The 25,227-nt window shown below is 48.6% G+C and overlaps 1 pseudogene; it reads right to left on the bottom strand.

Annotated features, from left to right (window-relative positions):
* Positions 1-15,644: 15,644 nt before the first annotated feature.
* Positions 15,645-18,677, bottom strand: LOC129011632 (poly [ADP-ribose] polymerase 1-like; annotated as a pseudogene).
* Between the last annotated feature and the right edge of the window lie 6,550 nt (positions 18,678-25,227).

The raw sequence follows: 25,227 nt of genomic DNA, 5'->3' as shown, positions 1-25,227 counted from the left end.
GCAGGTGTGGTTGGCTCTGTTTTGATGGTTGGGCTCGTCATCGTTTGTATTTCAGCCTCTCCTATCTCAAAAAATTCAACCATCAGCAGTTAGACATGGTTTTAAAACAAAGAGCTTCCGAACCTTGTTCCACCTGCTGGCTTCATCTCTACCTAAAGCGTTTTTCTAGCCCTGACCAATCTCCCCGAGGGTGGGGAGGCCCGTGGAAGGGTCAAGGCAGCCTTTCACCCTGGGCAGCTCACTGTGGGGTGGCTCGGCTCCCTGCCTCTCTTTGGCCCCCAAAGCCGTGACTGCTCTCTGAGCAGGAGTGCGCCTCCCCGCAGCTGGGCCTCCATCCGCCCACCTCAGGGAATCCCAGGGTGTCTGCAGCTTGAAGAGTTTGGGTCCCCAGGAGGCCACTCCCGGCTTCAGGCATGGAGTGGACTGGGTCACACTGGGCCAGGTCAAGGACTGTGGGTGCAGTTGTTAGAGATGGCGAGTTGCAGAGACAGCCCATCCACCATGGACAGGGGTGGCCCCCAGTAACAATGGGGCAACCGAAGCCAGAGTTGGCCAGGAAGTTCAGACAGTGCCCCAGGAGGGCTCACTTCTTAGGGCTGGTCAGCTGAATCCTGTCCTCTGCCTGCCCCAATCTGCCCTGGGGACCCATCTGCCCTTGGTGGGTGCTCTGTTACTGCTGACCTGCTGTGCCTGGTCACAGCTATAGAATCCTGACTCCTGGACATGGCTGGCTAGAGTGGGACAGAGACAGGGACTGAGGCTGGGCCGTCTTTGGCCCCTAGTGTCTGGGCAATGTCTGGTTCAGATGAGTGCCCAGTAAATGCTTGCCATTCAAATGCATATCCACTCTTCTCCAAGACCCTTCTCTCACTGGACTCCACGACTGTTTAGGAACTTGGAATTCCTAAGACTGGTGCTTCTGTCCAATCACTGGCCAAGGTCTCCTCAAGGTGGAGGCCAGTGTTGCCAGGGCAGTGGCCCAGCTGAGACTGCAGCCGGCCCCAGCAGACAGAGTGGGTCCTGAGTGGCAACGCCCAGCCCCTTGGCTGGGATCCTGGGGCACCCGCGGCTAAGAGGCAGGTGGCACGCAGCTCTGGTCCAGCAGTTCCGCAGTACGAGGCCGTGTCCCTGAGGTTGTCCTGGCCTCTCCTCAAGCTCGTGCCTCATGATCAAGGATGGTGTCCACAGTGCCAGGCACCGCGTCCACTCCCAGGGCAGGAGGCGGGGGTGCAGGCCTGGACACTGGTTCCCCTTTTATCAGGAGGAGCGAATTCCTCGCAGAGCTGGTAGACTCCTCCTACCTTACAGGGCTGTAGCCCACCTGGCCGCAGGGGGCCTCACTGGGGGTCACATTGCCAAAACCCAGCTCTGTGAGTGAGGAAGAGGGAGAACATGGCTGCTGGGCAGGACACCAAGAGCCCAGGACAAAGCATTTTTCTCAGATGTGTTGGTGGCATCTTCATTTCCAGTGGCATTTTCAGCCTCTTCCCCTTTACCCTCGAATTCTGCATGAGCTGGTCCTGGGGAGACCAGACGCCTACTTTGCCTGGGGCTGAGGAGCTCCTGGATGAGGGACTTTCTCTGCTAAACCCAGAGGGCCCCAGCAAACCAGGACCCACTGCCCAGCCCAGCGCTGCAGCCTGGCCTGGTGACTGTGCTGCAGAGACAGCGGTGACTCTCAGTTGCCGCAACACCTGGCCATGGCCCAGGCTCTGTGCTGAGCGCCTTCTGCATACACTGCTTTATTGGACCCTCAGGAAAGCCCACAGGCAAATATACACCCCCATTTTACAGACAGGAAACCGAAGCTCAGAGCCATGAGGACATTTGTCCAAGATCACATTCTGGTGGGAGCAGAGCCCGTGTGTTTTTTCTGCGTCTGTCAGACACAAAGCTCAGGGCTCTCATGGTAAAAGCTCCCTAGGAGGACACATAGGGACGTAAAAGAAGAAAGTGAGGCTGCGTTGACACAGAGATCAGGAGCGACGCCCACTCACACACGGAGGGCAGCTTTGGGAGAGCCTCAGAGATGGGACAGAGGGACCCAGGGCAGGAAGGAGACTTAGGACCACGTGTGGGCCAAGCATGCAGACTTGTACCTTTGGGGGGCAATGTTCAGTGTCCAAAACGTCCAAATGGTCTCAGTTTTTCTGAAATTATTGAGGGAGGCAGTGGCCTGCCCACCCAGAGAAGGTTCTTTTGAAAGTCAAGTCCCACATCCCCTGGGTTCCGGGAGTTCCTGTTTCCCATTCACTGTGTGTACAGATGGCCTTAGGGGACAGGAGCACAAGGGCCAGCCCTATGGGGCCAGCTCTAACGTGTTCTTGTGTGCCTCTCCCAAGATGAAATTCTAGTCCAAGAGATTTTGGATCTGAATAAAACAACATGGACCGAAATGCCAAGTACAGCATCAACATTATCAACACCAATACGTAAGGAAAAAAGCAAGCATATCCCTTTCTAACCCTCTAATTGCCCTTATTCCTGGAGGTCTGTGGTATGGAATACGTGACCCTATTATTTGAGCATTAAGACCAGCTACTTCTGGGGCAAGGGCACATGCAGATGTGAACAATATGGCATCTAAAACCATTTCTACAGCTTCCCGAGACAGAGGAAGTCAACCCTAGACTGGCAGGGATAATTTCCTTTACTCTGGGATCTCTAGAGTGCGCATTCAGGCACGTTCTCGTCCTCGGGAACCACTGCAGGAACGCAGGGCACAGGAACATGAGAACCCTGCACTAACCAGCACTTTACAGTTCCTCCCACACACGCCCACACTCTCACTTCATGCTCACCTAAGGCTTCTGAGAGAGCAGGGCAGTTATCATTACCCCATTTGACAGAAGGTAAAACCAAGGTCTAGCAAATGACTTGCCCAAGGCCACACAGTGAGTCATGAACCAACACAAAGAATGGCCTTCCCCAAGTGCAGCTTCACATGGTCAAAGACATATGCAAGGAAATAGAACAGCACATTCAGAACCAAGACAGAGTACTGAATCAACAGTTGCCAAGGAGAGAACTGGGAATCAGAAATGCCAACGCAGTGTATGAAAATGTATGCAGCAGCAGGAAAGTTCAGCACTCTCTTGAAATCTTGCACCCAGATGTAAATTCCAGTTCCTAGGACTGGTTCACCTGCCATATGCCAAGGTCCACACTGTTGGTTCAAGGGAGTCAGAGGACACCTGACTCTGTTTACACATTCACTTGCCAACGCACATTTCCAAATAGAGCTTGCAAACCGTATTAGCATCCCATCCCTACATTTTAAAATAAAGCATGGGCCAAAAATGTTTATACATGTGTAATCAAGAAAACTTTTCCCCATTTTTTCCATGTTCTTAATCAAAGAAGTCCATATTAAAGAGGATTATGACAACAGCACTTCTCAGAAACATCAGAAAAAGCTACCCTCTTCTGGGAATACAGGCAGATTTTCCTTTGATGGTAATTTCAGCCTTATAATTACCCCTGCCCAAGTCCAGCTGTAACGGAAGAGGCAGGAGGCAGGCAGACACAGGCAAAAACATCTCCTTTGTGGAGGATAAACCCTTGGTGGGAGAACGTGCCTGCTGCCCCCAGTTGGGCAGATATTCCGGTCTCTGTCAGGGCTGAGGGACCCCCAGCACCCCCACCCCCTGCCATGGGGCCAACCCTGGAAAAACCACAGCCCAGAGAAGCACAGCAGAAATGTCTCATGGGCAGGCAGATGTCAAGACAGGGAGGCAGGTGCTGCCACAATGCCTGGCCCTCTCTACCAAAGCTTCAGCTATGTCACTTCTCCTCCCCAGGGCAGGTGCAGAGAAAGCCAGAGTGCCCCTGGAGGGTTCCCTCAGGAGTAAGGAAAAGCCTCCCTTCAACAGATGAGTGTGCTGTCAAAAATACAACTGTGCAAAGGCTCAGAGGGTGAGGAACTTAGACTCCATAGGGTGTGAAAGATCTCCTCTTTACCCTAGAGATTCAAATCCAGAAAAGACACCTGCCCAGAACACATGTGCAGGATGTCTGTGGTATACCCCACACTCAGGACCAGGTCACAGCTCCCGAGCCTAATCATGCTCCAGGCACCAGGGAGGAGAGCTTATTAAATACACATCCCTGGGTCAGGCATCTCTGTTGGGGCCCAGGAATCTGCATCCCAACCCATTCCCCAAACAGTCCCCCAGTAAGCCAGCCTCTGGAGCCGGGAAGGATTGAACTGGAGATTTTCCGGGCTTATGCAAGAATAAGATTCTATTTAAACCTAACGTTCCTAATATCTCTCAATTTTTCCCACTCATTGGCTTGTGCAAATTGCCTGATGGTTATGGGTTAAATATCACTGGGCATCTTCTTGGCAGTGGGCCCCTTGGCAGGCGAGGTCACAGGCAAGTCTACAGGAGGGACCTCAGGATGCAGTCTGTGCATCAGACCCATGAACGCACTGAAGGAATGAGAGGAAATAAGAACAGACTGAGGCCCTGAGGCCAAGGCTGAGATGGAGGCAAGGAGGAAGGTCTGAGTGTGGGGAAGCGGCGGGGGAAGAGGGGACAGCATAAGGCACACCTGGCTGTCAGAGAAGCCACAGAGAAAGAGCCCTCCAGGGCCCCGGGGCCACAGCCACCCTCTAAGGGCATGGTGGGCATGACGGCAGCCCAGGAAGTCAGCCCACATCGTCCTGAGCCTCCACCGTGTCATTGCTGCCTCCTCTGCTCAGCCCTAGAGGCCGCTTCAAGGCCTCCAGGTGGAGCCTCCCTCCCTACGCAACTCCTGAGCTCGGGACAGCACCAGACTCCTTTGGGCCCCCAAAGCCACACTCTAGTGTAAATGAATCAATTTAATTGAATTGTTTTGCTCCTAACCACGAAGCCAAGACCAGCTGCATTACGGACTGAGAGAAAAGAAAGGTAAGTGATGAGTTTGGGATAATGGGGAGGGCTAGTCTAGAAGGGGATGTGAGGACACTCGGAGGCTAACATGACAGCCTGGTAGACTGGGGAGAGGGAAGCTAACATGACAGCCTGGTAGACTGGGGAGAGGGAAGCTAACATGACAGCCTGGTAGACTGGGGAGAGGGAGGCTAACATGACAGCCTGGTAGACTGGGGAGAGGGAAGCTAACATGACAGCCTGGTAGACTGGGGAGAGGGAGGCTAACATGACAGCCTGGTAGACTGGGGAGAGGGAAGGCTAACATGATAGCCTGGTAGACTGGGGAGAGGGAAGGCGTGGTGCCTATAGATGCCAAGCAAACGGAGGGCAGGGGAGATGGGAGAGGAGCATCCCCACGTAGGGTCTGCAGTGGGAACAGATGCTCGGTGACATGGTGTATCAGTCTGTTCTCATGCTGCTATAAGGACATACCCAAGACTGGGTAATTTATAGAAGAAAGAGGTTCAACTGACTCACAGTTCTACAGGACTGGGGAGGCCTCAGGAAACTTACAATAATGGCAGAAGGGGAAAGAAACACGTCCTTCTTCACATGATTGCAGGAAGGAGATGTGCTGAGCAAAAGGGGCAAAAGCCTTTATAAAACCATCAGATCTCATGAGAACTCACTCATTCTCACGAGAACAGCAGCATGCAGGTAACTGCCCCTATGATTCAACTGCCACCCACTGGGTCCCTCCCATGACATGTGGGGATTATGGGAACTACAATTCAAGATGAGGTTTGGGTGGGGACACAGCCAAACCATATCACGTGGCATCTCAGAAAGCCACCAGTCTGCAATAGTTGCTCAGTGGGCAACTGATAGCAAATTTAAGACGTTAAGTGGCTCTATGAATATTCAGACTTTTTGTTTGTCCAAATATTTGGTTGAGGTGGGTTCCTCTACCCTCACAGTCACCAGGGCACAAGCAGGCTGAGGGCCCTGGGCAGGAACAAGGTTGGTGGTGTCACTTACCCCTCTTACATATGGGGACACATGGCAGAGGCCTCACATCCTTAGGCCCAGGCCCACCATGCTGGGGGTGGCCTTCCTAGGAGCACCCATCATAGCTTCCCATCAGAGCACTTCCTGTGGGGACCGTGCAGCAGGTGGGACCACAGGAGTTGCTGTTTGCATGGTCAGAATGGCCCGGTGCCCACCACTCCCTATGGCCTGTCCAGCCCTTGGAAGCTTCTCTGGGCGGTGTTCCAGGCTCCCTGAAGGGTCAGGCCGCCAGGCCGGTGTCCATTTTGCTTCTCTCCACCCTCGATTCTAGAAACGCCCCAGCTATGCAGGGGCAGATGCAAATCCCAATGCTCCCGGCATCACAGACAGGGCATTTCCTTGGCCGGGCTGCCCCTTCCAGAATCCCACTCCTCCACTTCAAACAGACGCACCTGACAAACACCTGGCATGAGGCCTGACTCCCAGTAGTGGGTTTTGTATCCATTTATTCCACAGGTAGGGCCATCCCAAGGATCCTGGTCCTCATTGTTTAGGGCCAGCCCGAGCTCCACCGCTGACTGCTCCAAAGAGAGAAGTGCAGGCTCTGCAGAACCGGCCCTGGGCCCCACACCCTACAGTTATGAGGCAGAGAGGTTTCAAAGTGGGGCTCAAAGGAAGGAAAAGCTCTCAGCTGTCACAGCAGGGAAAACCCTGTGGACACTGACCCCCTCCACCCCCCAGTTAGGCTAGCTTCCTTACACAATGGAAAACCTGCAGACACTCACCGGCTCTGCTCCTGGGGCTAGGCTAGCTTCCTTACACAACGGCAAATCTGCAGACATGATGACGAGGGAAGATGGAGCCTATCATGTGATTTCTCCTTGTTCTGATGCTTGATCTTTTTTGGCATAGTCTTTTATATTTGGCTTCTTAATGATATCAGTCATATTCTAATGGATGTTCCAAGAATGGTCTCAGAAGATAAAGGAAAAGTGGCACACAGGAGTGACTTCACTTCACTTGCTGGTGAAGAGACAGAGGGTGGTAGGTCTACACTCTCAGATCCAACCAATTCTCTCAGCATGTGTCAGAGCTGATGGGGCGTGGAATGAGGTTTACGGTGGCTCTCCGGGACTGGGCAGGGTCGAAGCTAATGGCCTGGGGTCTAGAGCCCCACGGCCTGGCTGAAAGGAAAAACAAGAGCTTGGAGTTAAGTCATCATTTTTTGTCAAATCTTGATCATTGTCCTTAATTTTTCCCACAGAAGAGGAGAGAGAAACAATGTGTGAGATGAAAAGCCTCGCAGCTCTGGAAAAGGTCACTGACACTCTTCCAAGAGCTTTAGGTAAACAGAACGTGAGACCCTTCTGATGACAGTTAAGTGCCAGAATGGTTGCTGCTAGGGGATTTCTTTTCCCACTCAGCAGACACGTGTGTCTCTGAGCAGCTCCAGGAAGAGCAAGTGAGTCCAGCCCCCAGGTGGACCCGCCTGAGCTCCACGGGAGCCCCGTCCAGACATTCACCTGTCCCAACAATTCCAAATTCAAGGAGTCGCAGGCCACGTCAATGAGAGCACGCTCTCCCTTCTCAGCCCAGGAATAATCAGGACTCACAAGGCTGCCACCACCCACCTACTCAAGGGTCTCAACCACGTGATGATGGGAGCCTGCTCCCCCATGACAGGCCCAGGAAGGGCCCCCACACCCCCTTCAGGAGGCCCCCCACCCTCTCGTGGGGTGGGGACCCCCAGTCCAGCCCTTCTCCACTCCCTGTTCACACAGCTCCACTACTGTCCGCCTGCTAAGAGTTGGCCATGCAGATCCTGTGGCTTCTGCCCCTGGCCCCAGGCTTCTCCTCGGAGCTTTCCAGAACACCTGGGAGCCAGTCCTGGGTGAGGCTGACAGCCCTCCTGTCCTCCTGGTATCCCTGAGTCACATGGCAGCCCAGTGTGCCCAGACCCTCCCCCCATACCCTGCAGCACATGCCCGTCCACGCAGCCTGAGACCCTCCATCTGGAGCGTGTCACACCATGAATCCAGAGCTGCTGTCTGTGAACTCCAAAGACTTTGGCAAACGAGCCACTGCTGAGCCACACAGCTGGCTTTTCATAGCCCGAGCACAGAGCCAGACGTTGAGACCCTGTCGCCTTCACTCACCTCCACTGGTGCTTCCCAAGCACCCACCACGTGCCAGGCACTGTCCTAGGCTCTGGGGTTTCTCACATAAAACAGAGAGCCCTGCCTGGGAGCTCACCTGCTAGAGGACGGTTAGGTGGGCCTCCCTGTCCCCTCTTAAAGCATGAGGGTTCTGAATTTTCCATCCAGCCTGTCGGCTGCTGCTCCCAGCCCCTCACTGTCCACAAGAATGGGAAGCCGGCCAGCTCGTCCTTTGTTAAAATGCCAAAGAGGACGGTCCCAGGAAACATCGCTGGAGACCTCCCTGCTACACGAGTTGTCATCGAGCACAGGCCAGGAGCTTCTCTGAAGTGGGGACCCCAGGCCCCATGTTCAGACTTTGCCAGGCCAGTGTCAGTCCCGGGACCACAAAACCCCAGGCCACAAGGTCTGCTCGTGCCCCCAGCAGCAGGGACCAGGCCAACACACGCAGTGTAGAAAGGGCAGTGAGCGGTCGTTCAAGCTACGGCCAATTTCCCAGACTGTGCCGCTGTCCAGGACAACCTCTGCTGCTTTAGATACAATTTCATGATTGACCTTGTCAAGGTTCCAGTTCCCTGGGACCTGACTGTTCTGCAGGGAGAACCACAAATTCTCCTATAACTCTAACAGCAAAAGACAGGGGCCTCTGCACTAATGAAGCTCCTGTACGTCACCAGCACCTCTAGGTGTGGCCATTGGCAACAGAAGCCCCGGAGGTGACAGTGGGGACTTCCAGAGCCCTGGCAATGTTGGACAGTGAAGAACCAGCAGTCCCCAACCTCCTGGTACTGACATCCCGGGAATGAGATCCACAGCCGGCAGCCGTGAGGGGAGGACAAGGAGGACCAGCCCAGCTCCGCCAAGCTCGGAGTCGTTGATGGGTTTTGAGGGAGAATGTGGGGGAAATGACACTGGACAGGGTGGCCCATGGGAGAGCCAAAGGCAGCCTGACGCAGCCAGCGCCCCCTCCGTCCTCCTGCCCTGGACACATCCACAGGGCTCTCCCCTCCCTCCACAACTGAGGGCTCAGTTCCTCCTGTCCCCTGGTGTCCCCCCAATCCTGCTGTTGCCCATATCCCCTCACACTGCACTCTGCCAGGCTCATCTGAGCCCCCACCCCCGTGCCCATGCCAGCCTGGCCCTCTCTGGGCCTCTCAAATCCTAGCACACCCTGAGCACCCCCAGGGGCCATCCCAGCCCCTCCCACTCAGACAACCAACCGGCCTCATTCCATTCAAGGTGCCTCTCCGTGTCTCTCCTTCCAGTCACCCAGCGTCTTCCTGGGAAACTGAAAGCAAGAATTCTGCTCCCTGAGCCCCACACCCATTCATACAGCCAGAGGATCAGGCTCTGTTGGGGGCTGGGTGGGGCTGGAGCACAGGCTTGGAGCCGATCTGACCTGGGTTCCAATCCCAACTTGGCCCCTGTGAGCTGTGTGACCTTGGGAAGACCTTGGGCAAATGACCGCACATCCTAAGCCTCCGCTTCTTCATCTTCAAAGTGGGATAATCACAGCACCTGTACTGGGTGTTGAGGAGATGGAAGGAGATGCTGTCTGCAGAGGGCTGAGTGCAGGGCCCGGCACACAGGGGGCGCTTGGTACTCACCCCCTGCACCTGGGGAAGGCCACCCTGTGCAGCCCTAAGAAGGCATCTGTGTGGGGCGTGGACACTCAAAGAAGGGGAGTCTAATGCTACCAGCCACACCCGTCGGCCTCACAGCCCATGCTCATTGGTGGAGTGAGCCACGGTAGGTCTGAAACATAGGCTCTAAGAACAGTTAATGAAACACCCAGTTTCTCAAGAAACTCTCTTCTTTCCAACAGGAGATCATCTAAAGCAGAAGAGAAAGCTGCATGAAAGTACTGAGAGCCAGTTACTATAGGGGGACGCCATGCCAGGCTAGGACTAGGGCCGCCGGCAGAGCCTGCACTCACTACTCACTCCCAACCTTGGGAGCAGGAACCAAATTATGGAACATTCTGTATAAAGGAAAACTGTCTTATTCTAAGGATGACAAATAAAATAAACATATTTAAATATTAAGTTAGAGGAAACATGGTTTTTTTCTTAATAAAAAGAGATGAAAACCTAATTGACTCTGAAAAATAACGGCATTCAAAGCTTGCTGTTGTCTAATAGCATAAGCTTTGAAGAAACATAACCTCAGAGCCTGCGTATTTGTCAGCGTTCTCCAGGGAAACAGGATGTGCGTGTGTGTGTGCGTGTGCATGTGTGTGTGCACGTGTGTGGATGTGCGTGCGTGAGTGTATGTGTGGGGTGTGTGTGCGTGTGTGTGCATGTGTATTTGTGTGTGTGAATACATGCGTGTGTGTGTATATGTGTGTATATGTGTGTGTGTGTGAGATATTTATAATATGGAATTGGCTCGTGGTTATGGAGGCTGACAAGTCCCAAGACCTGCAGAGTCTACAAGCTGGAGACTCAGGAAGAGCTGATGTTTCAGTTCCAGTCTTAAGGCAGGAAATAGCCCATGTCCCAGCTGCAGGCAGGCAGGAGGAGCTCTGCATATTCAGGGCAGAGCCAGCCTCTGTCCTCTTCAAGCTTTCAGAGTTGGAGGACACCCACCACCCACCTAGGGAGGCCCGTCTGCTACACTCAAGCTACACACTCAAATGCTAATCTCTCCCAAAACACCCTTACAGACACACCCAGGAGAATGTTTGACTGAATATCTCAGGATATCACAGGCACCCTGTGGCCCAGTCAAGTTGACACATAAGATTCACCATCACAGAGCGTGATGGATTATGTCTAAGAACAGAGTCTAGGAAAATCCGCCCTCTCACCCTTTCCTACTGCAGCACATTGCAAAACATACATACACGGGTGCAGAATACGTGTGCACACAGAGAACACCGCTGCCTCCTGGTGCTCAGCAAGGGCTCTTTGCGCTTTTGTGGTGTGGAGACGGAACAGCATTACCAAAAAGTGTCTGGGTTGAGTGTCACAGAAAGCCAGGGTTCATATTCTGCCTCTGTGTAGTCAGGCTAGTCACGACCAGGCGCCAGACTCAAAGGTTGTTAACAGTATTTTGAATGTCAGCCCTGAAGGAAACCAAAGTCTCTACAGAGGAAAACAAAACAAAACAAAAAACAAAACGCTTTCCAATCCCCAGGAAATGACTCACTTTCAAGAAATTTTCAATGCATTGAAACTCCAGTTTATCAAAAGGGAACAAGCTATGGTGAAGAGAGAATGGAAGGTCCTTGGGGAGCTGGCAAAGACTTGTACAGATAAACCCTGTCATCAGGGAGCTGGCAAAGACTTGTACAGATAAACCCTGTCAACAGTATTTCACCTGCAAAGGACTCGACTCACCAACATTCTCTGGGAATCAAGAACCTTTCTTTCAGCAGCTGTCAGCTTGTTGCAAGTTTTTGTATGCAAACTTGTTCTGGCTGTAGACAAGCTGTACCTACCTCTGTTCAACACATTGATATGATCAGGCTGGGGGGTGTTATTTACATTAAAGTGTGTGATTTTTCCCATTTCTCCAGAAAGGCAGGAGAAGTTCATGATCGTATCTTAGAACATCTCTCGATAGAGAACTTTTGTTCCCTAGGGACAGTCTTAGCAATGGATTGGTGTTCTTTCCAAAACACCATTCCAAAGGCGGTTAGAAATGGAATCAAATGATGCCATTTTATTTGTAATTCCGGCTGTGCTCTCTTCTGAAAAGACACAAATGTCCCATCACCTCTTTCCATGATGTCCTGCTACTGACTTACTCAGTAACTAGTGAGTCACTAGTCACTGCCTCAGTTTTCTCATCTAGAAACAAGGGGTTGCATGAAAGGCCTGGAAGAGCTATTCCAGTAAAAACAGTCTCTGATTCGAATCCCTCAGTCCTTTGTTCGCCCTTCCAGTAAGTCGGCAGCAGGGCAGGATGCAAATATTTCTGATGCCCAACACTATCCTATTTCTACTAAACCATTCCATAATTGTTTATCAATAAATGGATCAACAAATGGATATTTCACTTTTTATTTATTTATTTATTTTTGAGACAGAGTCTCGCTCTGTCATCCAGGCTGGAGTGCAGTGGTGTGATCTCGCCTCACTGCAACCTCTGCCTCCCAGCTTCAAGCAATTCTCCTGCCTCAGCCTCCCAAGTAGCTGGGACTACAGGTACCCGCCACCACGCCCAGCTAATTTTTGTATTTTTAGTAGAGACAGGTTTTTGCCATGTTGACCAGGCTGGTCTCAAACTCCTGACCTCAGGTGATCCACCCACCTTGGCCTCCCAAAGTGCTGGGATTACAGGCATGAGCCACCACATCTGGACTTCATTTTTGTTGTTGTTGTTCTTTTTTTAATTTTTAGTTTTTCCTCAGCCCTCCCCTCAACAACTGGATATTTCAAAAAGTGACTATTTCAATGTGAATTATTTTCTTTGTCTTTTGGCTTTATACTTGACTTCCAAGAAACATTTTTAGACTACTTTGTGATTGATGAATTGTTCCCATGCACATTACATCACTGAATCCTCACAAAAGTGCTGTCAGATAGACATCACCTCCACTTTATATGAGGAAGACTGAGGACTCAGAGATAACCAACAACTTACCCGCCGTCACACCATCATGTGGTCAGTGGTCAGTGGGGATCAACATTCCAGCCCAGGCCTTACCATCCAGAAGCCACAATCTCCCCACTACATTTTTTAAAATCATGACTGCATCATTGTTTGCCAATCAGGATATTTTGATGGAATCAATTTTCCCCCAGGGAATGCTCTGACACCGTACTGACCCCAGATAAGACTGTATTAGTCCATTTTCATGCTGCTGATAAAGACATACCTGAGAGAGGATAATTTATAGAGAAAAAGAGGTTTAATGGACTCACAGCTCCATGTGGCGGGGGAGGCCTCAAATCATGGCAGAAGGTGAAAGTCATGTCCTACCTGGCCTCAGGCAAGAGAGAATGAGAGAACAAGTGAAAAGGAAAACCCCTTACGAAGTCATCAAATCTCATGAGACTTATTCACTACCCTGAGAACAGTGTGGGGGAAACTGCCCCCGTGATTCAATTATCTCCCACCAGGTCCCTCCCACAACACACAGGAATTATGAGAGCTACAAATTCAAGATAAGATGTGGGTGGGGAAACAGCCAAGCCATATAAAAGACAAAATATACAAATTCTCTTTCATTATCTCGCTATAGGTTGAACAAGTGTGCTTGACCTTTTCCTTTCCTGTTCTACCCCTAAATCTTTTAACGTCTCTCATTACAGTAATTTTCAAAACTAAAACTTTAATAATTTAATATTTTGGTCACATAAAAATGTTTCCAATCTAAGTGACAGTATCAAAAAAACAGCTGAATCAACATGTTGGGTCCTTGGCAGCCAAATTTTCATCCTCGCCCAATGGCAATGAGGGAGCAATGCTCGTGGCAATGCCAGTCACAGCCAAATTCTGCCCCACCTCCTTCCCATACTGGCAGGGCCCAGCAAGGAACTGAACATCCACCCCTACCCATGCCTACATGCAATGCATAAATAGGTAAGTGCCTGTCCAAAAAGACTGAAGAGGACCCACAGTTTTACAACATGATGCTGAAAATGTTCGGGGCACGATTTCAAAACTGCTGAATATACCAGGAACTAGGATGATTGCAACTTCAATAAGAAAAGACAATAAACAGATGCTGTAGTGGGTTGAAACAGTGGCCCACAAAAAGATAAGCTATGTCCACCTTTTGGAACCTACAAATACAGCCTTACTAGGAAGTAAGATCTTCATAGACGTAATTAAGTTGAGGCTTTTGAGATTTGATAACCCTGGGTTCCAAATTCGCCGACACATATCCCCATAAGAGAAAGGCAAAAGGAGATTTGAGTCAGAGAAAAGGAGAAGGCCATATGAAGATGGAGGCAGAGACTGGACCTATGCAGCCCCAAGTCCAAGAATGCTGTCAGTCACCAGAAGGAAAAAGCAATGAATGCAATCTTCCATGGAAGACCCTCTGGAGAGAGTATAGCCCTGCTGACACCTTGATCTGTCTTCTGGCCTCCAAAACTGTGAGAGAATAAATTTATGTTGTTTTAGGCCACACAGTTTGTGTTGCTTTGTTATGGCAGCTCTAGGGAACCAATACAGATGCGAACACTGAGATGATATCTGACACAATTTTAAAGCAACAATTCTAAAAATGCTTCCATAAGCAATTATAAACCCTCTTGAGACAGAATTGAGAAGCTTGGGGATAAAAGCAACAGGTTGCCTCTTTCCCGCCCACCCCCTCCACCCCACCAGGTTTGAATGAGCACCCCAAGGGCCTGGTCTGTTACAGACAGATGAAACGTTTTATTTAAAGATACGAGGGCCAGGACTGGGGCGGTCGTGAGGGCTTGCTTTAAATCCTCCACTGCCTTAATTTCTTCCGGGGACCTTTGCAAGGGGTTGGGTTCCATCTTTAGTAACTTAAAATACAGAATCTTTGTCCTTTGAACATATGAGTCCATCCATAACCTACAGTAGCCAGTTAAACCTAAAAATTTTTGGAGTTCTCTCTTTGTCTTAGGCAAGGGCAGACCCACTATTCCCGATATTCTCTCTGCATTTATTCTCTGCTTTCCTTCACTAATTAGGCGTCCCAAATATTTAACTTCTTCTACAAATTGCGATTTGGTTTTGGAGACTCGCAACCACTTTTCCCCTAGGAAATTAAGTAAGCTTATGGTGGCTTCTGATACCTCGGCCCTCCTTTCCCCAGAAATTAGAAGATCATCCACATATTGTAACAACTGGGTTTCTTCGGATGGTTGGAATTCCTCCAGAACTTTTTCTAAGACTTGACCAAGTAAGTTTGGGGCTTCGTGAAACCTTGTGGCAGCACAGTCCAGTGATACCTCTGCTTTCTCCCAGTTATGAGGTTTTCCATTCAAAGGCAAAGAGGTCCCTACTCTTAGAGTCTAGGGGACATGGCCAGAATGCATCTTTCAGATCCACTATGCTGAACCACTTATGTATATAGAGTATTTTATTAAGGAGGGTGTAGGGGTTAGGCACCACAAGATGTCAAGTTTGGACAATTTTATGTATAGACCTTAGATTTTGCACTAATCTGTATGACCCATCTGGTTTCGTTACTGGGAGAACTGGAGTATTGTATGGTGACATACAGCATTTCAATAACCCATCTTTTTTTTAGTATGAAATCAATTTTTTATTTTTAACTAAAAATAAATGCTTAACATCTTTCCAAAATCAAAACTAAAGACAAACAAACAAAAAAAAGGGTGGAAGCATATTTTTTCTTCCCTGGGAAAACCACTAAGGCAGATATTGTAGCAGAGCTTGGTTTTTTCCACAGGACTAATCTATGCAAACAGAATCTCTCTCCAGCTTGTCAGTTTTATCTACCTGTCAAGAAAAAACAAAAACAACCTCTCCCCACAAACACAACACAAAACAAGAGACTAAAAAATTTGGGAAAGAGCTTTTAATGCATTTCTGCAAAATCCTCTCTGAGGAGGTTTAGTACAGGTACTACCCACCAGCAACTTATCCGGCCAGGTGAGTTGGTGCAGAAGTACTTAGGGTGAATTAATACCAGAGCCACTGTGTGCGACTCAGCCACCTCTCCCAATTACCACAGGGAGGTTTTAAAATTGAACTTCAGTTTCAGCAGATATTTCAGATTTACCTGAACAATATCATAGACAATGTACTCATTATACAGTAGACAGATGTCATTCACACCAGATGAAATCCTGGTCCCAAGGGGAACCTCTACACCATCCAGAGTGATACTAGCTGAAAGGTCAGGAGTAGTTTTGCCCAAACCTTTGACACTGTGCTTGCCCTTGGGTAACTTGCTGATATGTGAAGCATGCTTCAGTTCACACACGTTTCCAAGGGCAACTTCTTCTGACAGGATTAACCCTATTGGGTCTTCCTAAGACGTATGGCAGTAGTTGACACTCTTGGAGACAAGGTCAGCGAAATAGATCACTTTACCAAACATGTAGCCCATCACAGGTGCTTCAGGCGGGGCTATCCAAAGACCCAGGGACAGGATCCCAGCAAAGTTGGTGGTCCTGGACCCATGCCACAGCAACCTTCAGTTATGAAGCTGCTTAAAGGGCTTGTAGCGTTGGCACTCCTCTTCACACTCTATCTTAAAGCTATCAACGACTTCCAAGTCATATGCATCGTGTGTGGTTGGTTGCATGAGTGTTCTTAACATACTTCCTGATGATCTCAACTTCTTCAGAATCTCTGTCAACCACCTTCATGTCAGTTTTGAGCTCCTCATAGTTGACATCGATGGAGTCCTTGCAGCTATCATGAGACCCTCCCCTGAACAGACCGTAGGCCACCTCGACATCCAGCAGGTTGTCCAGCATTTCTACCTTGGCCTGCACACTGTGCATTGTTCAGGAGCAGAGGCTCCTTCATCCCAAAGTCGTGGCGGATCAGGATGTAAAAGCAATTTGAGAAATCCAGGATCTGAGAGTCGCTGCTGCCCTGGGACACCACCTGCTGGACCTGAGGACGGAGTACGCGGCCTGGATTTGCCTTTAGCTCAGCTTCCCCAAGGGCATCTGAAGGTCGATCTCATACCCCACCATGGCTTTCTTCATAGTTTCCACATCAAAGATCATCTTGATGAGGTCCTGAACTGGCTTGAGGAGCATGGATTTGGTGCCAGGATTTACTGTCAGCTTCTTCACCACCATTTTGTCCTGGCCGTAGTCAATCTCCAGGGGGTAGAACTTTTTGGGATACTTTGTGAATTTTTGGAGTGCCAAGCATTCCTAGTGTTTCTTCATATAATTTCATGAAGTGTTCAATGGGTCCTCCTTGGGCAGCATCTGTTCCAGTCTGTTGCTACCAATCACTGTGCCCACACGGTCTCAGGACTTGAATATCCAATGCCTGCTTTCCCTGTCATCCTTCAGCAACTTCAGCTTGTAATAGGAGTTGGTTCCTTTAACGATGTCCACCAGGCTGAGGGTGGCACTGAAGACCTTCCCACCTTTCTCCAGGACATGCGCAGAGTATTCCAGACCAGAGTCAGGATCCACAGCTGCTCCTCCTTTAAGAGTTAATTTCATTCTCTTTTCAGATTTGTTGATACCTTCCTCCCCGACCTGGCCCTTGCTTTTTTTGGAGAGCACAGCTCCTGACTTCCCTCTTGGGGCTACGACTTCAACAGGCTCTGCCTTCACCTCTGCCCCCCAGGGGGACAAGATGTGCTCTGAGAACAACTCCTGGAGCCCCTTGGTGGAGGCAGAGAAGTCCTGGAGGAAGTCCTCAGACACAGCTCAGATGTTGGCTTTCATTTCCTCCATCTTCTTCTTCTTCTTTTCCACCTCCTCTTTAGTGCTGATGCACAGGGAAGCCTTGTTGGCCGTCCCCATCAACTTTCCCCTGAGTTTCTCAATCATGGCCTTCACTTCATCCTTGTTCCAGGAGAGCTTCCCAAGAGTAAGGATCTTCATGTTGGATAATGGCTTATCTGCTGGAGCAGGGGCGTTCATGGCAGCAGGCTCGGAGGCTGTGGAGGGTGGGGGCATGGCCGCCACTGGGTCACTGGTTTCTGAGGGGAATATACAGTCCTGCTTTTTAACCTTAAATTTCTTGAGTTAAGAGATTTCTTGGACTTCCTTTGGGATCACCTGTTCCTTCTGGTTGGGTGTCCGTGTCTTGACCATACACTTGGTCCAGGCAGTGACATCCCCGGTGCAGTAATAAGTGTCACTCTTGAAGACCAGCTGACCTGAGCATTCCTCACAGGGAAGGAGGGCACCGAACGTCATGCTGTCAGCTACTCGGTCCAAGATTGCCGACTCCCCGGAAGGTACCTGCTGCCTGTTGAAGATGAGCATGTCCTTCAGATCATTAGTAGAACACACTTTCTTTAGCTCGTCTTTGATGTTCCAGATCAGGTCGTTCTGGGCCTTTAGGGCCTTTTCAAGCTTACCATCCTCGTCTTTTTCTTTTTTAGATTTCTTCTTGGCCACTTCATCCACTCCATCCACCTCATCGCCTTCTCTCTTTCCTTCACTCTTGACTCCTGGGAGCTGCTTCTTCAGGGTTTCTTTATCCTCTGCAGCGAGGAGGCTGAAGCCCTTGAGCTGACTCGCACTGTACTCAGGCTGGAAACCCAGCTCCTCCCTGTTCTTGACAAAGCAGCCTGGGTGGTACTAGGGGTCAATCATGCCTAGCTGTGGCTTCTCAGGGTCCAGCATCTTCTTGGATAGGCGCATGTGGCCCTTTTCTATCTTCTCCATAACACCCCTTGCACTTGCTTCCGTTGGACTTGGCCTACTCTGCTGCAGTCACCCAGCATCTTCTCTGTCTTGCTACCAATTCCATCCTGGCCTTTGCCCGTCACTCCTCCAGGGTCCGCTGTCTTCTTGACTTTCTGCTGGTCATCCCACCAAAGCTCAGAGAATCCATCCACCTCAACGTCAGGGTGCCGCATGGAGTGGCCCACCTTCCGCAAGCAGGAGAAGTGGTACCAGTGTGGGACTTCTCCATCAAACATGGACTATTGCACCATGATGGCCATCCGGAGCGAGTCCTTGGGGATGCTCTCGCTGCGTTTCTTGCAAGAGGTGCGCCTGCTCTTGGTGTACTCCACTCAGTAGAGCTTATCCGAGGACTCTGCCATCCTCCCACAGCTGCCGCCAAATCCCAGGAGCCCGACGCGATGACCTGGAGACACGCGCTTCCGCTGCCTGCACCTGGAGCTTCCGCCTCGCTGCCCCGCCCACGCTCACCTGGCCGCAGGCTCCTGAGTACCCAGCTCAATAGTTCGTCTTTAATTTGTCCTTCTATTACCGTTTGGAGACCCTTCCTCCCTTCATGGGTATGGGACATTGTTTCCTGTAAACTCTTTCTCCTGGATGTTTTCATTCAGTCTGTAAGGGTGTGATTTTTTAATCCTCTCCTGTTGCCTTCCTTAACCCACAAAAGGGGATTAATCTTACCTTCTTCCTCCTCTGTTAGGAGAACCATCATTAGTTGTATTTGTCCCTCCTCTACTCCTAATCCTAAAGCTAAATCTAATCTACAATCAAGTCTCAACCCAGGAGGTTAGTTCCTGCCTTGGGAACATATAAGAGTGACTCCTTAATTGGTTCTGATTCCTGCCTAATTAACATTTTCTTGAATATTGGAACTTGAAATCCCGCCCCTTTTACTCTGATACTGTTAACTTTTCCTTAGAGGGTCTGTGCCCCTTGGTGGGTATATTAAGGAAGAGCAAGCCACTCCAGTGTCGACCAAAAATGTCATTTTTTCCCCTTCGGGTCCCACTCTCAAGTTTATGAAGGGTTCCTGGTGGGACCTGGTTAGAAGGAACCCCTGACTCCCAGTCCTCATTAAAATTCATAATGGGGATTACCTTTTCTTCCTTTTTCCATTCCAGACGTTCTTTCTTAAAATGCCCTGGTTTCAGCCAGGTGCGGTGGCTTACGCCTGTAATCCCAGCACTTTGGGAGGCGGAGGCAGGTGGATCACGAGGTCAGGAGATCGAGACCATCCTGGCTAACATGGTGAAACCCCGTCTCTACTAAAAAATACAAAAAAATTAGGCTGGCGTGGTGGCTGGTGCCTGTAGTCCCAGCTACTCGGGAGGCTAAGGCAGGAGAATGGCATGAACCCAGGAGGCGGAGCTTGCAGTGAGCAGAGATCACTCCACTGCACTCCAGCCTGGGCGACAGAACGAGACTGCGTCTCAAAATTAAAAAAAAAAAAAAAAAATGCCCTGGTTTCCCACATTTGCAACATCCACTTACAGTCTTGGGAGTTTTTCCTTGTATTTGCCTCCAGTCTCTTTGCTGAGACCTAGTATTACCTTGTCTCCTCTGAGAGGGTTCTTGATCTAATCTCTTTCTGATTACTTCCTCTACAGTGGAAAACATGATTTTTGACTTTTGTTTTGCTTCTCTTCCTCTCTTCCTCTCTTCTTACAAAGACCTTCTGAGCTTCCCTCAGTAATTCCTCAATCGGTTTCTCATTCCATCCATCAATATCAATGTTTTGTAGTTTCTTAGCAATATCAGGCCAGCTTTTAGTTACAAAATTAACCTTTAAAACGCCTTGCCCTACTGGATCCTCTGGATCTATTTCCTGAGTATCTTTTCATTTGATCCCAGGGCCTCTGCAGAAATGTAGAGGCAGTCTCCTCTTTTTCTTGTTGAATCTCAAATGCTTTCAAGACATTTTGTGTCCTAGGAATGGACTCTTTAATCCCCCTGATTAGTTCCCTAAGGTCTTGCATTTGGGCCTAATCCCTGGGGTCATTGTTATCCCATTCAGGATTCGCATTTGGGGATTTCCACTCAGCCAGTAGGACTCCTTGCCCAGGAGGATGCTGTCTCACCCAAATGGTCATGGCTGCCCTTCTAATTATTGCCCTCTTTTCTTCAGTAAACAGGATATTCATGATAAACATTATCTTAGCCCAAGTATAAAAATTGAGTCCTAAAAATTGATTTAGCTGTTCTGCTAAACCAAGGGGATCTTCTAAAAGTGGCCACATTTCCTTTTTAAAATTCCTAACCTCAGTACTTGTTAAAGGCACACTCATAAATCCAACTTCTCCCAGTCCCATAGGGCCTTCTTTAAGAGGAAACATGTTGGACATCTCCTGTTTAGAGTGAATAGGGAAATTCTTAATGTTCTTCTTACATTGCTTTAATTCTTTCCTTAAGTTCAGATAAGGATTTAAGGGAGCAGTGGGTTTAGTTTCCTCATGGCCCCCAGATTTCTCTTCCGCCAGCCTTCCTGTTGTCCCCTGATCTCCCTGTTCCTTATCTTGTGAGATGTATGGCAGGGGAAGAGGGGGGTGCGCAAGTGTTTTAGGGCATCCCAGGGCTTTTTATCAGGTGAGGGCTCTTTACTATGCTCTTTTTCTTTTTCTTTGACGAGCCAACATGGGGGCTAATTCCCTGACCCAAAAGAGAGCATAACCCATCTCTTCTTGTGAGGATGAGGTTTTATTATTCATATGTGGAATTAAAGTTTGGCACACCCAATCTTCATCTGAGCCAAACTTAGGCCAAAAGACCAAAGGCTTACAAATGGGATCTTTGGGCCCAATAAGACAGCAATCTTTATCATCTTTTGCTTTTCCTTGTCCCTGGTTTGAGGGTTGTCCCTCCAAACCTGCAGCATTCTCCCCAACAGACTATCCGTGGGAATGTCAGAAGGAGTCTCCTTAGTTCTCTGTTTCCTTTGTTCCCTAGGCCTAGAATTTTCAGTTAGTCTCTTTGTCTGTGCTTTTCCCTCGGTATGCAGCCCCTGCTACAAGAGCTTTCTTGCACACCCTGAGAATGGCTTCATCCATCTCTGGCTGTTTCCCTTGTGGGAGAACAGAACCACAGATTGGGACTCCACACTTGCTTTGTATCTAAGATACATCTCAGTCACACACACTTGACCTCCAAAAATGCCCCACCACCAAGGCAATACTTACAGTCCAATTTTCCAACCTTGGCTAGTGCAAAAGTTGCCTGGTTTCTGCAGTGCCTGCTTTTTACCCTGTGTCGTCTCCACTGCCTCCTGAATAACAGTCTTGGGTTTGTCTATGACTTCTGCAGGAGCTGCTATGCCCAGACAGAGTGGGCCACCTAAAGTGGGTGGGACACGTCTCCCCTCTAGGCTAGAGTCCCACTGCACGCAGGCACAGATATCCCGGATGAGCCCCCAGGTTGTGAGAAACCAACTCACCCCTTCAAACCTAAAGAAGGGACTCAGAGACACAGAGAGCAGCAGAAGCGAGACTTTTAATGACAGTCTTGCAAGATTGGGGGCCTGGTGGACAGGCACACTCAACACGGTTACCATAAGCAATTTATCCCCTAGTGCACAGGTCCCTCCCCTGATTCCTCATAAGATGAGTACTATGGGGTCACAATCTTCCCAGACATTGCCTATTGGTCATTGAGTAGGGGCTTTTAGGTATATTTTTAGGGTCACCTCACTGCATTCTGTTGCAGTCCACAATGCATTGCAGTTATAGTTAGCTCAGGGGCTTTTTAAATATTTGACCTATGACCTAGGTAGGCAAGTTGATAAGAATAGATAAAGCAAGCTATTTTGGAGGCTAGTAAACTTTTATTCTAGACTAAACTTCTTTGGTTCGGGTGAGGGCAAGTAAGGGGCCCCGACAAGCAGGTGCTGGCTATCAAAGTAGGGGCCTCATGTAGTCTGTTCTTTGGTGGTTTGCAGACCCAAGCCTATTCGAGGTACTTTGTCTTGGAAATGGACCACCACATACGTTATTTCCTTCAATACCTATTAAGACAGCTAAATTAAAACACAGTGATAACACCAAATGCTGGTGAGGAGGCAGAGAAGCTGGACCTCTCATGCATTGCTAGTGGGAATGTAAAATGGCACAGACACTTTGGAAAATTATTTGGCCATGTCTTATAAAATGAAGCACACAAATACCATACAACCCAGCAGTCACACTCTTAGGCATTTATCTCAGAGAAATAAAAACTTATATTCATGCCAAAATCTGTACACAGATATTCAGAGTGCTTTTATTCATAATTGTAACAACCTACAAATAACCCCAAAATGTTCAACTTTAGTATATCTGTACAATGAAATACTACTCACCCGTGAAAAAGGAACAATCTATGATACCAACAATCTGGGTAGATCTCAAAGGCAATTGTGTTCAGTAAAAAAATCATAGGGGCATTACTCTCAGTGGAAAAAGCCCACCTCAAAAGATTACATAGTGTGATTTCTACAACATTCTCAAAATGACAAACCAAGAGAGATGGAAAACATCATAGTTGCCAGGAGCCAGGAACTGGGAGTTGGGGGTGCAAATATAAAGGGGTATTGTAGCCTGCACAACATGGTGAAACTCCATCTCTACAAAAAAATACAAAAAAAATTAGCCAGGTGTGGTGGTGCATGCCTACAGTCCCAGCTACTTGGAGGGCTGGGAGGTGGGAGGATTGCTTGAGCCCAGAAGGTCGAGGCTGCAGTGAGCAGTGAGCCAAGATCTTGCAACTGCACTCCAGCCTGGGCAACAGAGGGAGGCCCTGCCTCCAGAAAAGAACCTGGGAGGCGGAGGTTGCAGTGAGCCGAGATCGCACTACTGCACTCCAGTCCGGGCAACAGAGCGAGACTCCATTAGAAAAAAAAAAAAAAAAAAACAAATAAAAAAAAACAAAACCAACAACAACAAAAAAAATCCTAAAAACTGAAAAAATAAAGAAATAAAGGAGTCATGAAGGAACTCTTTGTGCTGGCTCAATAGTTCTGTAACTTGAATGTAGTGTTGGTCACATGAACCTGTACAAGGGGCAAAATTGCACAGGACACACAAAGACATGCAGACATGCATGCAAAAGTGGTGCACACGGCATAAGGCTTATAATGCTGTAGCAATGTCATTTTCCTGGCTTTGATATTGCACTACAGTTAGGTAAGATGCCATCACTGGGGGAAGCTGAGCAGGAGGTACCCAGGACCCTATGTACTCTTTTCACAACTTCTGTGGAGCTATAATTTATTTTATAAATTACTTCAAAGGTTTTAAAGATGTTGAGCCCAGTGTCCTCAGCAGTTATGAAGTGTGCACAAGTCCAGGGATTTTTCTGAATGCCCTAGGAGACTTACAATTACAGGCTTCAGAAGGCTTACAATCTAACTTTATGAACAAAAATAACTTTATGAATAAAAATGTCTAATATTAGCTAGCAAAAACCAGTGATAAATCAGTTTATAGGTAGCAAATACTGAAGATTTGCTGCTGAGCTGGAAGTGAGCCTTCCTTGTGTATCTAATCTGACGGGCACTCCAGGGAGAAGGAAGAACCCCCCGAAGGTGTAGAAGGTGTGGCGGCTGAGCAGGGGAGATTGCCTCTTGGTGGCCATGGCTGCCACGGAAAGCCTTTGTCCCTGCTTTGAGTGGGACGGGATGGAAGACACTTTGGAGCGACACTCCTCCCTTCTCCATAGTTTCAATCCTTTGAAATTGATTGAGAAATGTTCCTCATCTCTCAAAATCTTCTTGCCTCAAGAGTACAATTGTTCAATATTCATTTGAATATGCTTTCGTTTAACTAGTATTTGCATGTTATATTATTTTCCTCTTTTATTTTCAACTTTTTTGTGCCCTTATATTTAAGATATCCACCCCTATATTTAAGGTATATCTTTTGCAAACAACATATAGGAGGATTTTAAAAGTCTACTGCAACCATTGTTTTGCCTTTAACTGGAGTATTTACTCCACTTGATGAAATGTAACTGGGGATGTAGTTTGGCTTCTATCTGCTACCTCAGTATTTGTTCTCTATTTGTCCCATCTGTTCTATAGTCCTTTCCTCTCCTTTCTTGTCTTCTGTTGTATTTATTAGGTATTTTTGTTTTCCTTTTTTCCTTCTATTAAATTATTAAACATTCTATTAATGATGATAGCTATTATGACATACCTCTCTGCCTTACTAGAACCTACAATCCATCGGTACTTTGGTGACTTCATGGACAATGCAAAGGCAATAGAATGTTTAACTCTCATGCACTTTTCTACATTTTCCATCATTTTTCCTCTTTGGGCTATAATCTGGATATAGCAAAAGTGAACAAGGAATCCCTCCCTCCCACTAGAGGCCACCTGGTGCCAGTGTGACAGCCAGGGTGGGGGGCTGAGATTCAGCCCACAGAGTCTCCTTGGACAGATGCTCTTCTCCAGTGCCACGTAACCTGAGCAAGCACATGCAGCAGCCCAAGACCAGCAGCTCAGTGAGGACCGGGTAGTCTTGGCAAGGAGAAGACACTCCATCTTCCGGGGAATTCGTGAATGAGGAGAGAATGAAGGTGTAAGACTCTGGAGGTGGAGGAGACTCTGCGGTCTCCAGGGAGGCACCTGCTGCTCCTTTGCGTCCCCTCATCCCTGCAGAATGTAAGCAGATGCTCCCCTAGTTCCACATCAGGCAGAGTGGCTTTTAGGGTTTGAAGCTGTATCTGCATTTTGGTTTTGAAAATTAAAATACATCTGCATCACATATTCCATGTTGGCTTCTTTTTCACACATCCTATGTGGGCATAATTTCTTGGGGAAGACGTACAATACCTCAACATGTGCTTGGTGTCATTAATCCCGAACTACCACATAATTTTAGTTATTTCCTTTTTGCTTCTGGAAAAATACTTTTTAATTTCCATGAAATTAGGGATTTTCTA

The sequence above is a fragment of the Pongo pygmaeus genome, chromosome 14, assembly GCF_028885625.2.
Source record: "Pongo pygmaeus isolate AG05252 chromosome 14, NHGRI_mPonPyg2-v2.0_pri, whole genome shotgun sequence".
Taxonomy (NCBI): Eukaryota; Metazoa; Chordata; class Mammalia; order Primates; family Hominidae; genus Pongo; species Pongo pygmaeus.
The sequence above is the reverse complement of the archived record's forward strand: the minus strand, read 5'-3'. Positions and strand labels throughout refer to the sequence as shown.